Source organism: Mus musculus, chromosome 4 (assembly GCF_000001635.26).
Source record: "Mus musculus strain C57BL/6J chromosome 4, GRCm38.p6 C57BL/6J".
In the NCBI taxonomy this organism is placed as follows: domain Eukaryota; kingdom Metazoa; phylum Chordata; class Mammalia; order Rodentia; family Muridae; genus Mus; species Mus musculus.
Genome location: NC_000070.6, coordinates 69486088 through 69503232, shown reverse-complemented (window position 1 = coordinate 69503232; position 17145 = coordinate 69486088).

Below are 17145 nucleotides of genomic sequence, written 5' to 3'. Positions count from 1 at the left end.
AGCCCTTCTTTTCAATGTCAATGATCAATACTGAACCACATGGAAATTAGTTAACTAGCTAATCATGGGAAAGGGAAACCTGATGCTAATCACAGTACAGTCTTGAGTGACGTTTTGCTGTAAACTCCCCAGGAAGCATATTCTTATATAACTGTGTCTGTTAAACTTTGGGAATGGGAATTATGGATAGTGGGTAGTCATGGAGCAGAACGTCTGTAGGTAGATTTCTGACGATGATTAAACTCTGTATTCTGACACCAAGAAAGCCCTGTTTGAATGGGCCTAAGTCATATCCATTCAGTGTTAATATATTTTCTCTAGAAAGGTCTTTTTTTAAAAAAAATATTGGATATTTTATTTGTTTACATTTCAAATGTTATACCCTTTCCTGGTTTCCCCTCTGCAAGCCCCTTACCCCATCTCCCCTTACCCTGCTTTTATAAGGGTGTTCCCCTACACACCCACACACCAATTCACTCATTCACTCACTTACTCCTTACTGCCCTAACATTCCTCTACACTGGGGCATCAAGCCAAGGGCCGCCCTTCTCATTGATGCCAGGTAAGACACCTTCAGTTCCTTCAATCCTTCTCCCAACTCCTCCACTGGGGTCCCTGTGCTCAGTCTGATAGTTGGCTATGGGCATCCACATCTGAATTGGTCAATATCTGTCAGACCCTCTCAGGAGACAGCTGTAACAGCCTCTTGTCACCAAGCACTTCTGGGCTTCAGTAATTAGGGTCTGAGTTTGGTGTCTGCATGTGGGATGGATCCCTAGGAGGGGCAGTCTCTGGATGGCCTTTCCTTCAGTCTCTGTTCCACTCTTTGTCCCTGCATTTCCTTTAGACAGGAACAATTTTGGAGATGGGTGGGTGGCTCCATCCCTCAACATGGGGGTGGGGGAATACCTAACTTCTAGATATGGTCTTGACAGGTTCTCCTCCACTTTATGGGGTATTTCAGCTAATGTCATCCCTGTGGGGTCCTGGGAGGCTCTTGCTTTCCTGGAGTTTGGGACTTTCTGGTTGCTACCCTCAATTCCCCAGCCCCCATTGCCATACATCTCTGTTTAATTTCCTAACCCTCTGTACATCTCCTTCTTCTCCTCCCATACCTAATTCTGCCCCTCTTTTTTTCTCTCCCCTTCCTTTCTTCCTCCCAAGCGCCCCCCACCTTCTACTTCCTTTGAATATATTGTTCCCCCTTCTAAGTAGGACTGAAGCATCCAATTTTTGGTCTTATTTCCTCTTGAGCTTGATGTGGTCTGTGAGTATCGTGGGTATTCCATGCTCTTTGCCTAATATCCACTTACCATTGAGTACATACCGTATGTGTTCTTATGTGACTGAGTTACCAGGTCTTTTCAATCTTGTTAGATCTTCGATCTTGTGTGTGTATGTGGGTGGTGGTGGTGGTGGTGTGCATGCATGCTAATAAAAGGAGAGAGACAACACAGGAGGAAGAGGAGAAAGGAGGGAATAAAAATTGGGAGAAAAGAAGACAAAGAACATCTGTTATGTATCCCGTATGGAACATTCTTGAACACTATAATAACAATAGTATGTTCTTATTTATTTCAAAATAGAATTAAAACACAACAGAAGTTCATTGATTACAAATCACTTAATTTCTTCATTCCATTCAGTAGTCCCAGAAAAACAATCATTCCAAACCAAAACAGGGTTGAGAAAAAAGAATTACTTGATTTGTGAAGGAAAATATATAATTAATTCAAGTATTTTATTTTTTGCTATGCAAGAAGAATAAAAGTATTGTATAATAGTGCATAAATTACCTATAAGTTTGAATACTGATTCTTCTAAATTTATATTTTCCTAAGATTTCCATTGTTAGGATGATAGAAAGCAAACATCTTCAAGAGGTTTAAAGATGGCATTTGACTGGGTTTCTTTCAGTGTTGAGAAAAGAATTGCAGAGAACAGCAGCAGGATGTGTTAACAGAGGTCAACCGTCAGATTGCGACTGCTCCAGGACTGATGCCATTATCTTGATTTATGATCCATTTAATATAGTCTGTTCTCTTTATCACTTTCAGGATGTTCATAAATATGTGGGCCTTTGAGGGCAAAATGGTGTCATATTGATCTCTGTGTATCTCCACATTGCCTACCACTGGGTTTGTCCAATCATAAGTGCCATTTGAAATCTGACTAAAGTGAACTTAGAAATGGCAAGTGGATGTCCTTGGTACTTGACATCCCTGGTTTACTTATCCATATGATATATTTGTTTATGCCAAAATACATTTGTCACATCTTTTGTTTCCCAGAAAGTCTATCTTGAGGAATACAGAAATTTAAGGTGATGGAAATAAAACATTATGCTAACTTTTTTTTCTTTTGTTATTGTTGTCATTATGTGACAGGATAGATTGAAGCAATAAATTTAATGGTATTGCCCAAAGTCATTGAAGTTATACCATTCCTAGACCAAAGTTTCAGTTAACTCAAGACAAAGTTTCTGTCATCAGCATCCTGTGTGTGTGTGTGTGGGGGGGGGGGTGGTTTGCCATTCAAAGGAACTTTCTCAATTCAAAGTTGCATCCTGCCTCTTCAAGTCTGTCTGAAATTTCACCTTTAAATTTGGTCATGCTGCACAGATATGATTATATTTTAAGAATTTCAGGCATGATTATAATGTATTTTCTTGACTTCCAATCCTCTTATTTCCCCTCCAATTCCTCCTTCCTGTGCCCTCAACCTTTACCTCTACTTGACTTCATTACTTATTCTTTAGTGTGTGTGTGTGTGTGTGTGTGTGTGTGTGTGTGTGTAGTAAATAAACTAAACATGTATCTATATAAGATAAAAATAAATTATATTATATAAAATAAACTCATATCCTACCAAGTCCAACTAGTGTTACCCATATGCACATGTGTTTAGAACAGACCAGGATTAGTAAATTTGTCAGGATTTTGTATCTGTAGAAAACATATTCTGTATCCTCAGTAACCTTTAATTGATGTGACTATATTTCTTCATATTGGAGTGAGAAATTACTAAATTTTCCTCACCCACATTGACATGAAGTATATGTATGGTCTTATGCAGTTCTTGCTTAGGTAAATATATTGTTCAGATTCTCAGGTTTCAGCCTTACTGTTGTGTCTATATGACACAATCTTATATCCATTGTCCAGATTATGTTTCTCTTATACTATCTCTGCTACCTCTTCTGCAATGGTCCATGAGCCTTAGGAATAGAAGCTATGTTTTATGTGTAGTAATTGGGCCTAAATTAAGTGCACCACAGTCTCATATTTTCTGCTGTTGACCAGTATTCCCTTATTCTTTGGAAATGATGCTTCTTGATGAAATTTGAGAGCTAGTTAGTTATCTATGGCAACAAGATTAAGTATTTAGAATACAGCTGGAGGCTGGAGTAATTTAGGAAAATGTAGTAGTAGGTTATTCTCCATGATATATAACTTCTCTAGCCTAAGGTTGATTGCAAATCATCTTCTAATAGCTTGCAGGAAGGAGGCTTCCAGATCAGTATCAAGTTGATTCTCCCAGTTGGGTAATGAAAGTATGGGTGTGTCTTCAGGAGTAGGATCTTATCTTGGGTTGCAACCAAGGAGAATAACAGTAGAGTGGGCAACTAAAATTGCACTTGCAATTTAGTTATTAAAAATTTTAACATTTTTCAAGTTTACAAAGTACTTTAAACATCTCATTTGATCTTCAGAGCTACAGGGAGTATTGGGGAGGGCAGGCATAATTAACCCTGTCTTGGAGATTAGGATACTGGCTTTCAGAAAGGTTACATACTTTGGACCCTGTATACTCTGAATATTCTGTTTTCAAATGAATCAACCCATTGTTCAGTGCCTGCACACCTTGTGAACCTTCCCTCTTTCCAAAGATTGAAAGATCTGTGTCCTTGGACATTTGATATACTCTAAACAGCAGTTATTGGTATAAATGTTCAATGCTTCTTGGGGACCTAAAGTTAGTCTGTCTAAACATACTTCTGAGGGTGGAGGACATCCATATTGTCCTTTATAAGGGGTCATGCAGTCTCCTTGAGTCTCATTGACAGGGAATTCACTAACTTTTTTTTCCATTTTATGTATGTTTGTAAACTCTTTGTGAACAAAGCTTTTTGTCCTTATAATTCTTGCATCTCATCCACATCATCTCACTGTAACAAAAGCTCAAAAAGGTTTGTTGAATGAATAAATCAGAGGGTGAATGGTTGAATGAGTTTCTAATAAAATCTTCAAATAGCACAGTCTTGTATCTTTCAGAACTACTGACCTGTCACCCAAGGTGTTTTTAATTGCTAATTTATTTTCCTTTGGTTGGCATTTTGAATCCTTAATGCAAATATTTTTGAAATACAAGTCATTGGTGTAGCTGGTTATAAACTGGATGCATATCACCTGTGAATGTAGGGAGATGTGAGATATGAAAGTGCAATGATCTGTGGACCAGCCAGAAGCAGGAATAGATAACTGATGCCTGTTTAGAGCGAGATAGTTAAGTCAGGGAAAACCAAGGGTAGCGTTTTATGTTAGAAAAGAGCATGAAGCACAGTGATCAGTTTTGGGAAATGAACATGTAGACAGACAGAAATAGAATATTCTAGTGGTTAAACTGAGTACATGCCAGCATACAAAACATGCACTTATACCCTGACTATACTAACTATGTGATGCTGGACAATGTTCCATTCATGCGTTGTTCTCCTATAGGATCTGGATATTAAAAAAAAAATAACTAGGTGAAAAACACCTGGATAATTTTTCCTACAAGAAGTTTCATGTGGTGGCTGGAGATATAGCTCAGTGTTTCAGAGGAAGGTTGCTCTTGCAGAGGACTGGGTTTGCCTTTCCAACAGGGTTGCTCACATCCACCGTTATCTCTAGTTCCAAGGAATCCAATGAACTTTCATGATCTCTGTGGCTGCCAGGCATGAATATGGTACACAGAAATATATGCAAGTAAACACTTATACACATAAAATTAATATGTGTAAACATTCTGTGTGTGTTTGTATGTGTGCGCCTGCATGCATATGGAAGTTGGAGGATAACCTTGGATATTATCCTCAAGAATGTCAAGTACCTCCTCTGAGACAGGTCTTATTGGCCTGGATCTCCTGAATTAGGCTAATCTAGGTGGCAGCAAACCCCAGGAATTTTCCTATCTTTATTCTCCAAGGCCGGAGTTACAAGTGCTTATCAGTTTATCCAATTTTGTTTACTAGATGCAGGGGCTCAAACCTGGGTGTTTATTTACAAAGCGAGCACTGTTGTGACTGTACCTTCCATAATCTGCCTTAGTTTCCTTTATCAGAAATTGGTGAGCAGCTGATCTGGATTAAGATCCTCATGTGCATCCAGCTCACAGTTCAGTTCTATCTCAAACTTCGGTTCAAGTCATGTGTATATGGTGTGCTGCAGAGAGTAGTGAGCATGACAAGATGAAATGGTTCCATGTTCTCATTTGTTCACTAATTGTCAACTTCTGTCAGATCCTGACAACCTCTTTGGAGCCCTGCCTGTTCTACATGATATAGATAAACCAACTTTCCTGCCAATATGTGGGAATTTCTGGGACAACATCTTAGTTCATGGGCTTCAAGGTAGAACTGTATATAAAGCTCAACCTGGTTTCTTTTGTTGTTTTTGTTCTTTTGTTTGTTTCGGGTTTGTGTGTGTGTGTGTGTGTGTGTGTGTGTGTGTGTTTGGGGGTGGGTTTTTTCTCTTGGTGATTTTTATAATTACCAACAGTAGTTCTCACTCCAGATACATTTGCAGTACTTAAGCATGAGGAAGGGTAGCTTTAAAAACAAAAAACAAACAACAACAACAACAAAAACCCACAGCCACAGCCTACTATTCTCTCTTTCTGTCACTTTCTTTGTCTCTGTCGGTCTCTCTGTCTCTGTCACTCTGTCTCTCTCTGTCTCTGTCTCTCTGTCTGTCTGTCTCTCTCTGTTTCTGTGTCTCTGTCTCTGTCTTTCTGCTTCTCTCTCTCTCTCTTTGTCTCCATCTCTCTGTCTCTCTCTCTCTCTCTCTCTCTCTCACACACACACATACACACACACACACACACACACACACACACACACACAAACACAGAGCTCCTTTCTCTGCTATCATTTTCTTTTCATTTTCTAACATGTTGAGTGTCAAGGAAACCCCAAATCAACCTGTCTTCTATAAAGAGCAATTGATCTACTCAGATATTTTGGTGTCAGCTGATATATCAGTCTGAATTCTCATCTTCTCACCAACTAAGAAATTTTTTTTCAAATAAAGACAGTCCTCCACTCCATCATCTCCCAAATCTACTAGCAAGTCTACAAAGTTTTATAAAAACTTCAATACATGTTATTTCATACTTAAGTTTGACTCCATAACTCCTCCTAGCTTCTATTAAGCAACTTTCCCCTGGCAATGTGAATTCTGTTCTACTATCATGGCAATGTATCAGGAGAACACCAAAAATAGAGCACAGCTATGCCATTTTCACTGGAAGCCAACCTGAAAGCCATTCGCATTGCAGTAAACTCTAGCTCCTCCTGCCCAGTTGACACTGATAACTTGTTCTGAATGGAGGATCTACAAATTCCAGGAACAAAGAGAACAATCAGGCAATAAATCCCCGAAGAGGAGCCATCCAAGTGCATAAGGAAAAAGATGAAGCAGAAAACTGATCTGAACATTTCTTTCCAGACGTTGACACTTTCTCTCTACCATGCTCTGATAACTCCTCAAAGGCCAGGCTTTCTGTGCATGTAGAGGAGAAAATGAATGGCTATGCCTCTCTCTTTTTTTTTTTCTGGGATTCCTTTATGAATTTTACTGAAAAATTTCAATGTGATAAGCATCATGTTAAAAGCAAATCAAAGCAAAAATTCCCATTATTTTTCAAAGGCAGAGGATGTTGGTATTCTGTCTCAACTCTACCCCCACAGTTATTTGGCAACAGCCAGGTATGCTCCTCTCCACACTTACCTGGACACAGCCAGGTAGGCCAGACGCACTATAAAAGGGGCTGCTTGCTCCCTCCTCTCAAACTTACTCCTGCTTCTTTCCCTTGTCTCTTGTCTCCTTGTTCCCCCTCTCTCCCCATCTCTTTCTTCACTCTCTCCACGTGGTCATGGCCAGCCTCTACTGAACTACTCTCTCCTTCTATCTGCCTTTCTCTGCCTCTAGTACCCTCTTAACTGCCTCCTCATGCTCTGAATAAACTCTTTTCTATTCTATACCTTCCTGTGGCTGATCCCTCGTTGGAAGGGATGCCTTGGCATGGGCCCGCTGAGGCTCCTCCTCCCCCCATACATTACCACGTCCCCAGAGAACATATTCTTCTACCTCTTTCTCTTTTGATAATCACAACAGAGGGTCTTAGATTGAAAGATGCATCCATTGCTAAATTGTCACAGCCTCTGTTAGAGAACTACCCATAAAATATTTACATATCCCATTAAATGGGAAACAGAATCAAGAGCAAAACACATGTTCAAGAATACATAGATCCTGAAAGAAATATAAGCATAGTCATCATAATGTATACATATTACACAAACAATTGTTCATACAATTTTATTAGAACAAATTTATATTACAAAGACAAATTACAGGATGCCATTACAGTAAAGTAGGAAGCCTTGAGGCATCAATATTTTAAGGAGTGCATATTTGAGTTGTCATCTAGGATGGGTTATATATGGGTTGTAATGTATAGCTTATCTGGAGTCAAATATTAACATCAATTATATTACAAAGGTATTTTGTAGATGTGGTTAAAAACTAAACCATTAACGAAAGAGTACACATGGAGTGACCCATGGCTCCAGCTGCATATGTAGCAAAGGATGACTTTACCTGGCATCAATGGGAGAGGAGGTCCTTGGTCCCATGAAAGCTTTATGCCCCAGCATAGGGGAATGCTAGGGCAGTGAGGTGAGAATGGGTGGGTGATTGTAGAGCACCCTTATAGAAGAAGGGAGGAGGGGATGGGATAAGGGGCTTGCAGAGGTAAAACCAGGAAATGGAATAACATTTGAAATGTAAGTAAATAAAATAAATGAAAAATATGGAAAACCAAAAAAGAATGAAGGAAGGAAGGAAGGAAGGAAGGAAGGAAGGAAGGAAGGAAGAAGGAAGGAGGGAGGGAGGGAGAAAGGAAGGAAGGAAGGAAGGAAAGAAAGAAAGAAAGAAAGAAAGAAAGACAGAAAAAAGAAAGGAAGGAAGGAAGGAAGGAAGGAAGGAAGGAAGGAAGGAAGGAAGGAAGGAAGGAAGAGATTACAACCACTGGGCTTTAAGTTAAAAACAGCTACCCTGGAATAATGTAGGCAACCTGTCTCCAAACAATAATAGGTTTTAACACTAAAAGGTTCTACAAAGAGAAAGATGTTACATTTCATCCACAGGAGAAAAGGCTGAGGTGCCTATTTAATATATCAAAGCAGAACTTATTGTTAGGGTTAACCCAGAATCCTTCAGTTACTGCCTAGTACAGAGCATGGCTGGCATAGTGGGCTGACTGCCCTTCCTTATGTAATCCAAACATTTTGCTTAACTACCCCTTTTATACATTTGGACTTTTGGATATTCCACCTGATTTGCTTTCTCCCTTCTGCCATCTCCTCCTCCTCTCCCCATATGGCCCATCTCAGTATGGTCATGCCCACCCTGGACTTTCCCAGATATCCCTGCTTCTACCTATGCTATCCCTTTGATCTACAGTAAATGTTCTCCTCCACTGCACCTCGGAGCAGTCATATCCTTTCCTTTTTATTTCCCTTTATTTTCATTCAAACATCTTATTAAAAAGTGACACCAGTTCTTTTTAAGTTAGGAGTCTGTGCTGTCTTGGGAGTTTTCCAATGAATTCTTTTTTCTATACCTCTACACCACACACACACATGCACACACCACACAAAGATGGGGGAGGGAGAGAGATTGTATGCATGGTATGTACATACATACATATATATCACATCCATATAACCTCCCGCAGTTGTAGATGTGTTAGAGCATCTGAAAGTAAGTGATGAGAAATTGAAGAAAGTTGTTTTGGTTGAGAAACCATCCAGTTGGAACGTCTTCCTCAGCATGTCTTCTTTGTGCCTGAGGTGTCTCCAACAGCTTTTTCGACTCAAAGGATTTCTTTTACTTATCTATCTTTGCAATGTTGTTGATTCAAACTGAGGCACTGCTCATAATACCACAGCAATTAGTTCTGCTAATGTCCTGGCTAATCTTAAGATGGGAAGCATTGCTGACCACAGTTTAACAAAGAGGAATAGAGCAAGTGAAAATATGCTTAAAGTTCTGAAGAAAACACATCTCTGGTGCATGCTTGGGCTCAGGTAAAAGTTCAACTCTTCAACTCTTGCTTATAATCACACCAGTAAAATGACTCATGTAGCTTCTACTTGTAAGGATGCTATAAACACTACCTAGAGAGGAGATTTTGACCACAAGAGTAGGAATTATTAACTATTTCCCTTTGTCTCTCAGCATAAGTATCTTCTCCCAATTTTTCGAAAGATTTGATTCAATTTTATTGAGAATTTTTTCTCTGACTTCCCAGGTTCTGCAAAATCTCATTTCTTCCTGGTAATCTTCCTGTTTTGGGGTGAAGGCTGCAAAGGCAATTAGGAGGTGTGAGAGACCAGGAATCTGCTCAAAGTGCCACAACTGTAAATTTATCTAAGATCATCTAAGCAGAAGCCTACTTTGTCAGCCCCAGGACATTTCTCCTTTCTTTCCTGTGTAGGTGCTTTGATAATGGTAGGCTAGGCCAGTGTCACTTCTCATCTGTCTCCTTAGATCATCATGTAAATGCAGAACGTATTTCAATGCCTATTAACAAATTTATACAAATCAATTTTGAACACATGCTCTCCAAGTTAAAATTTAGATTTCTGAGTGTGACCTGCCTCTTCTCTCCCCCTTCCTCTCCCCTTTTCTCCTTTCACTTCCCTTCTCCCCTCTTTTTTTCCTTCAGCAACCTATTTATTTTGCTCAGATGTGAAAGTACAGGGAACCCTATAACATTGTTTTCATTTCCACTATTTGTCTTAGTCAGAGTTTCTATTCCTGGACAAAAAACATCATGACCAAGAAGCAAGTTGGGGAGGAAAGGGTTTATTCAGCTTACAGTTCTACATTGTTGTTCATCACCAATGGAAACCAGGACTGGAACACAACCAAATCAGGAAACAGGAGCTGATTCAGAGACCATAGATAGAGGTTACTCACTGGCTTGCTTCCACTGGCTTGCTCAGCTTGCTTTCTTATAGAACCCAAGACTACCAGCCCAGAGATGGTCCCACCCACAAGGGGCCTTTCTCCCTTGCTCAATTACTTGCCTACTTGAGTAACCAAGCTAGTTTGCGTCTCATATCATACAAAGGTCTGGCAATATAGACAACATTAGAAGGCTGTGACAGTTTTAAGTTAAAGTGTGTTTTGTTTGATGTATGTTTAGCCGTTCCTGCTATTTTGGTTGTCTGCTGGACCCTTTATTATACTTTCTTATAGAAGCCTATATTTTCTTCAAGTTTTTAATATATATCTTATAGACAACATGATATTAAATCATTCCCTACCTTTCACTACTTTATATTTCTTAATTGGAGAACTTAATTTGCATTTGCAACAATAGAGAATGACTTACCATTGCCAATTTGTCGATTGTCTTTTAACATTTTATTCCTACTAAATTTTGTATTTCACTATCAATGTCTTGATATATTTTTCCCATTCCTATTTTTCTTTTGTTTGTGTTATATATCTACCTTTTGGAGGTGGCCTGGGATTTTCATGAACAACTTTGAGTTGTTGAATGATAGTCTTCCTTAATATGGCAAGAATTTAAATTCACAAGAGACAACATATACTATTAAAAGTAGCTATCTGAAGGACAGACAAATGTTACAAATATGTAACTAAACATCAGAGCACATAAAATTTAAGCCATGCATTGATGAAACTGAAGGGAAAATTAAAGCCCATATGTTAATGGAATGAGATATCAATACTTTGTATTTTGTTAGTAATAGGAAATATAGAAGGCAGAACCAAAAGCAATAGTAGTTTTGAATAACACTGTGGACCTCAGACATAAGCAGTTTTACCCAATAGCAGCAGAACACAGCATATTTTCAAACATAAAAGGCACATTCTTTAGGGTTGAACATAGATTATCTAAACAAGCAAGCGCAACACACTTAAGACCACATTATACAAAGTATACATTATACAAAGTATCTCTTTTGACCTCAAGTGGAATGAAACTATCAATATGCTGCAGAGGGATAAACCAAAAAAAAACAAAAAACAAAAACAAAAACAAAAACAACAACAACAAAGAAACTATCCATGTGTTGTAATTACATATCACTTATGAACAACCAATACTTAAAATAGTCAAAAGGAATATAAGAAAGCACACACACACACACACACACACACACACCGTAACAAAATAATAAGATCAATAACCACTTCTTATTTATACCACTTAGCATCAATGGCTTCTAATCGTCAATAAAAATAAAAACACCAACAAAATGTACATGATAGAATGAGCCATTCTTCTGCTGTATCGAAAAAATACACCTTACTATCAGAGATACACATTATGGAGGGTAAGAGAATGTGAAAAGGTATTCCATACAAATGCATATGCATAAGAAGCAAGCTTATTTAGTCATTTTAACATCTAACAACTTAGACTTCAAAACAAAACTAATCAGAAGAAATAGGGAAGGATATTATATACTCATCAAAGGATAAATCCAACAAGACAACATGGCAATTCTTAACATCTATGCCCTAAACACAAGAACACTCAAGATTATAAAAGAAAAATCCAACAAACAAACCAAGTGAAACACTACTACAAATCAAATCATACATTGACATCCACAGACAAAAAGTAGGAGACTTTAATTTCCCAATATTGTCAATAGACAAGTAACACAGTAAAAACTAAAAATAAATAAAATAAAATAAAATAAAAAAATGAAATAAAAATAAAAAATGGTGTAGCCACCAGATGTTATCAACCAAGTGGACCTAAGAGACATTTACAGAACATTTGACCCAAACACAAGAGAATATTCCTTCTGCTCTGCACACCATATAACTTTCTCTAAAACTGACCACATACTTATACACAAAGTGAGTTTTAATTAATATAAGAAAATTAAAATAACACCCTGCATCCTATCTGACCACCATGTATTAAAGTTGGATATCAATAAAAACAGAAACAAATGGTAGCCTTACAAATTCATGGAAATGGAATACCTCTTCACTGAATGAAAATATGGGTCAAGACAGCAATTAAGAAACATACTTAAGACTTTATAGTATTGAAAGAAAATGAATACACAACATACCAAAACTTATGGAACACATAAAGGTAACTTTAAGAGAAATGTTCTTAGCACTAACTACTTACATAAAAAATTTAGAGAGATCTCACACTAATAACTCAGGGCTAAAATCAATAAATAGAAACAAGAACAACTAAAAGAACAACAAACAAGTTCTTTGAGAAAATCTTGGATAAAATCAGAGAGATTGACAAACCTTTATTGAAATGAACTAAAAGGCAGAGAAAGGTCCTTCCAGTTGGTGCCAGTACCAGGTCACCTTGGGCATAAACTCAGCAGACAGTCCCATGGTCCCCAGAGGACTTTCCACTTCCCAGGCACCCTAGACTACCCTGGATCTTAGGATCACTGGTGACTGGAACACAACATTTGTTCCAACACCACCAGGAGTGCCTGGGGTCAGCAGGAGCAGGAACACAGGAACACTGCCAGACTATTGGCTCAGGTTCCTTCCAGTCAGCTCTGGTATACATACATTGGCTTTGATTTCAGAGGACAGCTCCACAGCTCCCAGAGAAGGTATCACTTCCAGGCACTCTAACACATGCAGGATCTTAGGATCGCAGGATTCCAGGACCCCAGGAGCTTGGTCACACAAGGATCTCAGGCTTTCAGAGGAAGCTTTACTGCCAAGAACTCTGACACACCCAGAATCTCAAGACTGCAGAATCCCAGAATCACAGGCTCCCAGAGAAAGCTGGACTCTGAGGAGTTCTGACTCAATTAGGATTACAGGACAGACAGATTCCAATCAGATATATTAAGGGCAGGGAGCACTTGCGATAATCAGATGGTGGGAGGCAAGCATAAGAACAGAAGCAACAAAAACCAAGGTTACTTGGCATCATCAGAGCCCTACTCTCTCACCATCACAGCAGAAAAGCAAGATATGGATCTAAAGTCACTTCTCATGATGATGAGGAAGGACTATAAGAAGGACGTAAACAGCTCCCTTAAAGAATTACAGGAGAACACAGGTAAACAGGTAGAAGCCCTTAAAGAGTAAACACAAAAATCCCTTAAAGAATTACAGGAAAACACATACAAACAGGTGAAAGAATTGAACAAAACCATCCAGGATCTAAAAATGAAAGTAGAAACAATATAGAAATCACAAAGAGATTCAACTCTGGAAATAGAATCTGGGAAAGGAGTCAGGATCCATAGATGCAAGCATCAGCATCAGAATACAAGAGATAGAAGAGAGAATCTCAGATGCAGAAAATACCATAGAAAACATTGACAGAACAATCAAAGAAAATTCAAAATGCAAAAAGGTCCTAACCCAAAACATCCAGGAAATCAAGGACACAATGAGACCAAACCTAAGGGTAATAGGTGTAGATGAGAAGGAGGATTTCCAAATTAAAGGGCCAGTAAATATCGTCAACAAAATTATAGAAGAAAAATTCCCAAACCTAAAGAAAGAGATGCCCATGAACATACAAGAAGCCTACAGAACTCCAAATAGATTGGACCAGAAAAGAGATTCCTCACTTCATATAATAATGAAAACACTAAATGCACAAAACAAAGAAAGAATATTAAAAGCTTTTTTAAGGGAAAAATATCAAGTAACATATAAAGGCAGACCTATCAGAATGACACCTGACTTCTTCTCAGAGACTATGAAAGCCAGAAGATCCTGGGCAAATGTCATACAGACCCTAAGTGACACAAATGTCAGTCCAGGCTACTATACCCAGAAAAACTCTCAGTTAACATAGATTGAGAAACCAAGGTATTCCATGACAAAACCAAATTTACACAATATCTTTCCACAAATCCAGCCCTTCAAAAAATAATAATGGGGAAACTCCAACACAAGAAGGGAAACTAAGCTCTAGAAAAAGCAAGAAAGTAATCTTTCAACAAACCTAAAAGAAGTAAGCCACATGAACAGAATTCCAACTCTAACAACAAAAATAATAGGAAGCAACAATGACTTTTCCTTAATATCTCTCAATAAAAATGGACTCATTTCCTCAATAAAAAGACGTAGACTAACAGACTAGTTACATAAACAGGACCCAACATTTTGCTGCTTACAGGAAACCCACCTCAGTGACAAAGACAGACACTACCTCAGAGTAAAAGGCTGGAAAACAATTTTCCAAGCAAAAGGTCCCAAGAAACAAGATGGAGTCACCATTCTAATATTTAATAAAATCGACTTTCAACCTAAAGTTATCAAAAAAGATAAGGAAGGACACTTTATACACAACAAAGTTAAAAGTTACCAAGATGAAACTCTCAATTCAGAACATCTATGTGCCAAATGCAGGGGAATCCACATTCATTGAAGAAACTATAGTAAAGCTCAAAGCACACATAGCACCACACACAATAATAGTGGGAGACTTCAACACCCCACTCTCATCAATGGACATATAATTGAAACAGAAACTGAACAGAGACATAGCGAAACTAACAGAAGTTATGAAACAAATGGATTTAAGAGATATCTATAGAACATTTTATCCTAAAACAAAAGGATATACCTTCTCTAAGCACCTTATGGTACCTTCTCCAAAATTGACCATATAAAGGTCACCAAACAGGTCTCAACAGATACTAGAAGACTGAAATAATCCCATGCATCCTATCAGATCACCACTGAATAAGGCTGATCTTCAATAACAACATAAATAATAGAAAGCCCACATACATGGGGAAGCTGAACAACACTCTACTCGATAACTTAGTCAAGGAAGAAATAAGGAAAGAAATTAAAGACTTTTTAGAGTTTAATGAAAATGATGCCACAACATACACAAACTTATGGGACAAAATGAAAGCAGTCCTAAGAAGAAAACTCATAGCTCTGATTGCCTTCCAAAAAAAGCCTGCAAAGAACATACACTTGTAACTTGAGAGTACACCTGAAAGCTCTAGAACAAAAAGAAACAAATTCAAAGGAGAGGCATGGATTCAGAAAATGTGGTACATTTACACAATGGAATGCTATGCATCTATTAAAAACAACGAACTTATGAAATTTGTAGGCAAATGGATAGATCTGGAGTATATCATCCTGAGTGATGTAACTCAATCACAAAAGAATATACATGATTCGCACTCACTGATAAGTGAATATTAGCCCAGAAGTCCATAAGCTCGATACAATTCACAAACCAAATGAAACTCAAGAAGGAAAACCATAGCATGGATACTTCTATCCATTTTAGAAGAGGGAACAAAACACCCATAGAAGGAGTAACAGAGGCAAACGGAGTAGAGACTGAAGAAATGAGCATCCAGAGACTGACTCACCTGGGCATCCATCTGATTACAATCACCAAACCCAGACACTGTTGTGGATCACAACAAGTGCTTGCTGACAGGAGCCTGATATAGCTCTCTCCTGAGAGGCTCTGCCAGTGCCTGACAAATACAGAAGTGGACGCTCACAGCCATCCATTGAACTGACAATATAATTCCCAGTGAAGGAGCTAGAGAAAATACCCAAGAAGCTGAAGGGGTTTGCAGCTCTGTAGGAGGAACCACAATATGAACTATGAGTACCCCAGAACTCCCAGGAACTAAAAAAACAACCAAAGAGTATACATGGTAGGACTTGTGGCTCCAATTGCATATGCAGCATTGGATGCCTAGTCGGACATCAATGGGAGGAGTGGCCGTTTGTCCTATGAAGGCTCTATGCCCCAGTGTGGGCACAAAGTGGGATTGGATAGGTTGGTGAGCAGGGGGAGCGGGAAGGGGGAAGGGGATAACATTTGAAATGTAAATAAAGAAAATATCCAATAAAAATAAATAATAAAAGGCAAAGAAAGAAATAGTTAAATAAACAATCATAAATTTAATGGGACTTAACAAAGCACTCTGAAGGAAATCTTGAGAATAATAAAAATATACACTAAAAAGTCGTAATCCACAAAATTGGAAAATATAAAAGAAATGGGTCTCTCAGGATGTACTATTTATGATAGTTAAATCAAGATCAGAAAAACAAAACAAAACAATACTTAGAAACATATATCCATCAGTGTGATATATGCTGGAATTAAAACATTTTCCCATCAAAATAAGCCCAGGGACAAATGGTTTTAGTGTTGAAGTCTACTAGACTTTCCAAGAAGAATAAACTGTAATACTCCTCAAATTATTCAACAAACAAGAAACGGAAGTAACTTTGTTCAATTCATCTTAAGAAGCCACAATTATGCTCACACTAAAACTGTATAATGACCCAATGATAAAAGAGAAAATTTTCTTTTGAACATACATGCAAAATTTCTCAATAAAATAGTTGCAAATTTACTCCAAGGATACATCAAAGAGATTATCCAACAGAACAAATAAACTTTATCAGAGATGCAAGGAGAGTTCAATATATGTGAGTATATAAAAACCACATGATTACCTCATTACTTGCAAAAAAAATGCCTTTGCCCAAATCCCCCACCATCATATGTAAAAGTCATGGAGAGATTAGGGATAGAAGGGATATACCTTGATATAATAAGGTCAGTTTACAACAACCCATAGCCAACATTAACTTAAATGGAGAGAAACTGAAAGCAATTCCATTAAACTCAGCTACAACACAAGGCTGACCACTCCCTTAAATAGAGTATTAAACACAGTACATGAGCTCTTACCCAGAGCAATAAACAATTGCTGGACATCAAGAGGATAGATATTGGAAAGGTAGAAGTCAAAGTATCATTATTTGCAGATGATATGGTAGTATACATTAGTAACCCTAAAAGTTCCAAAATGAAATTCTA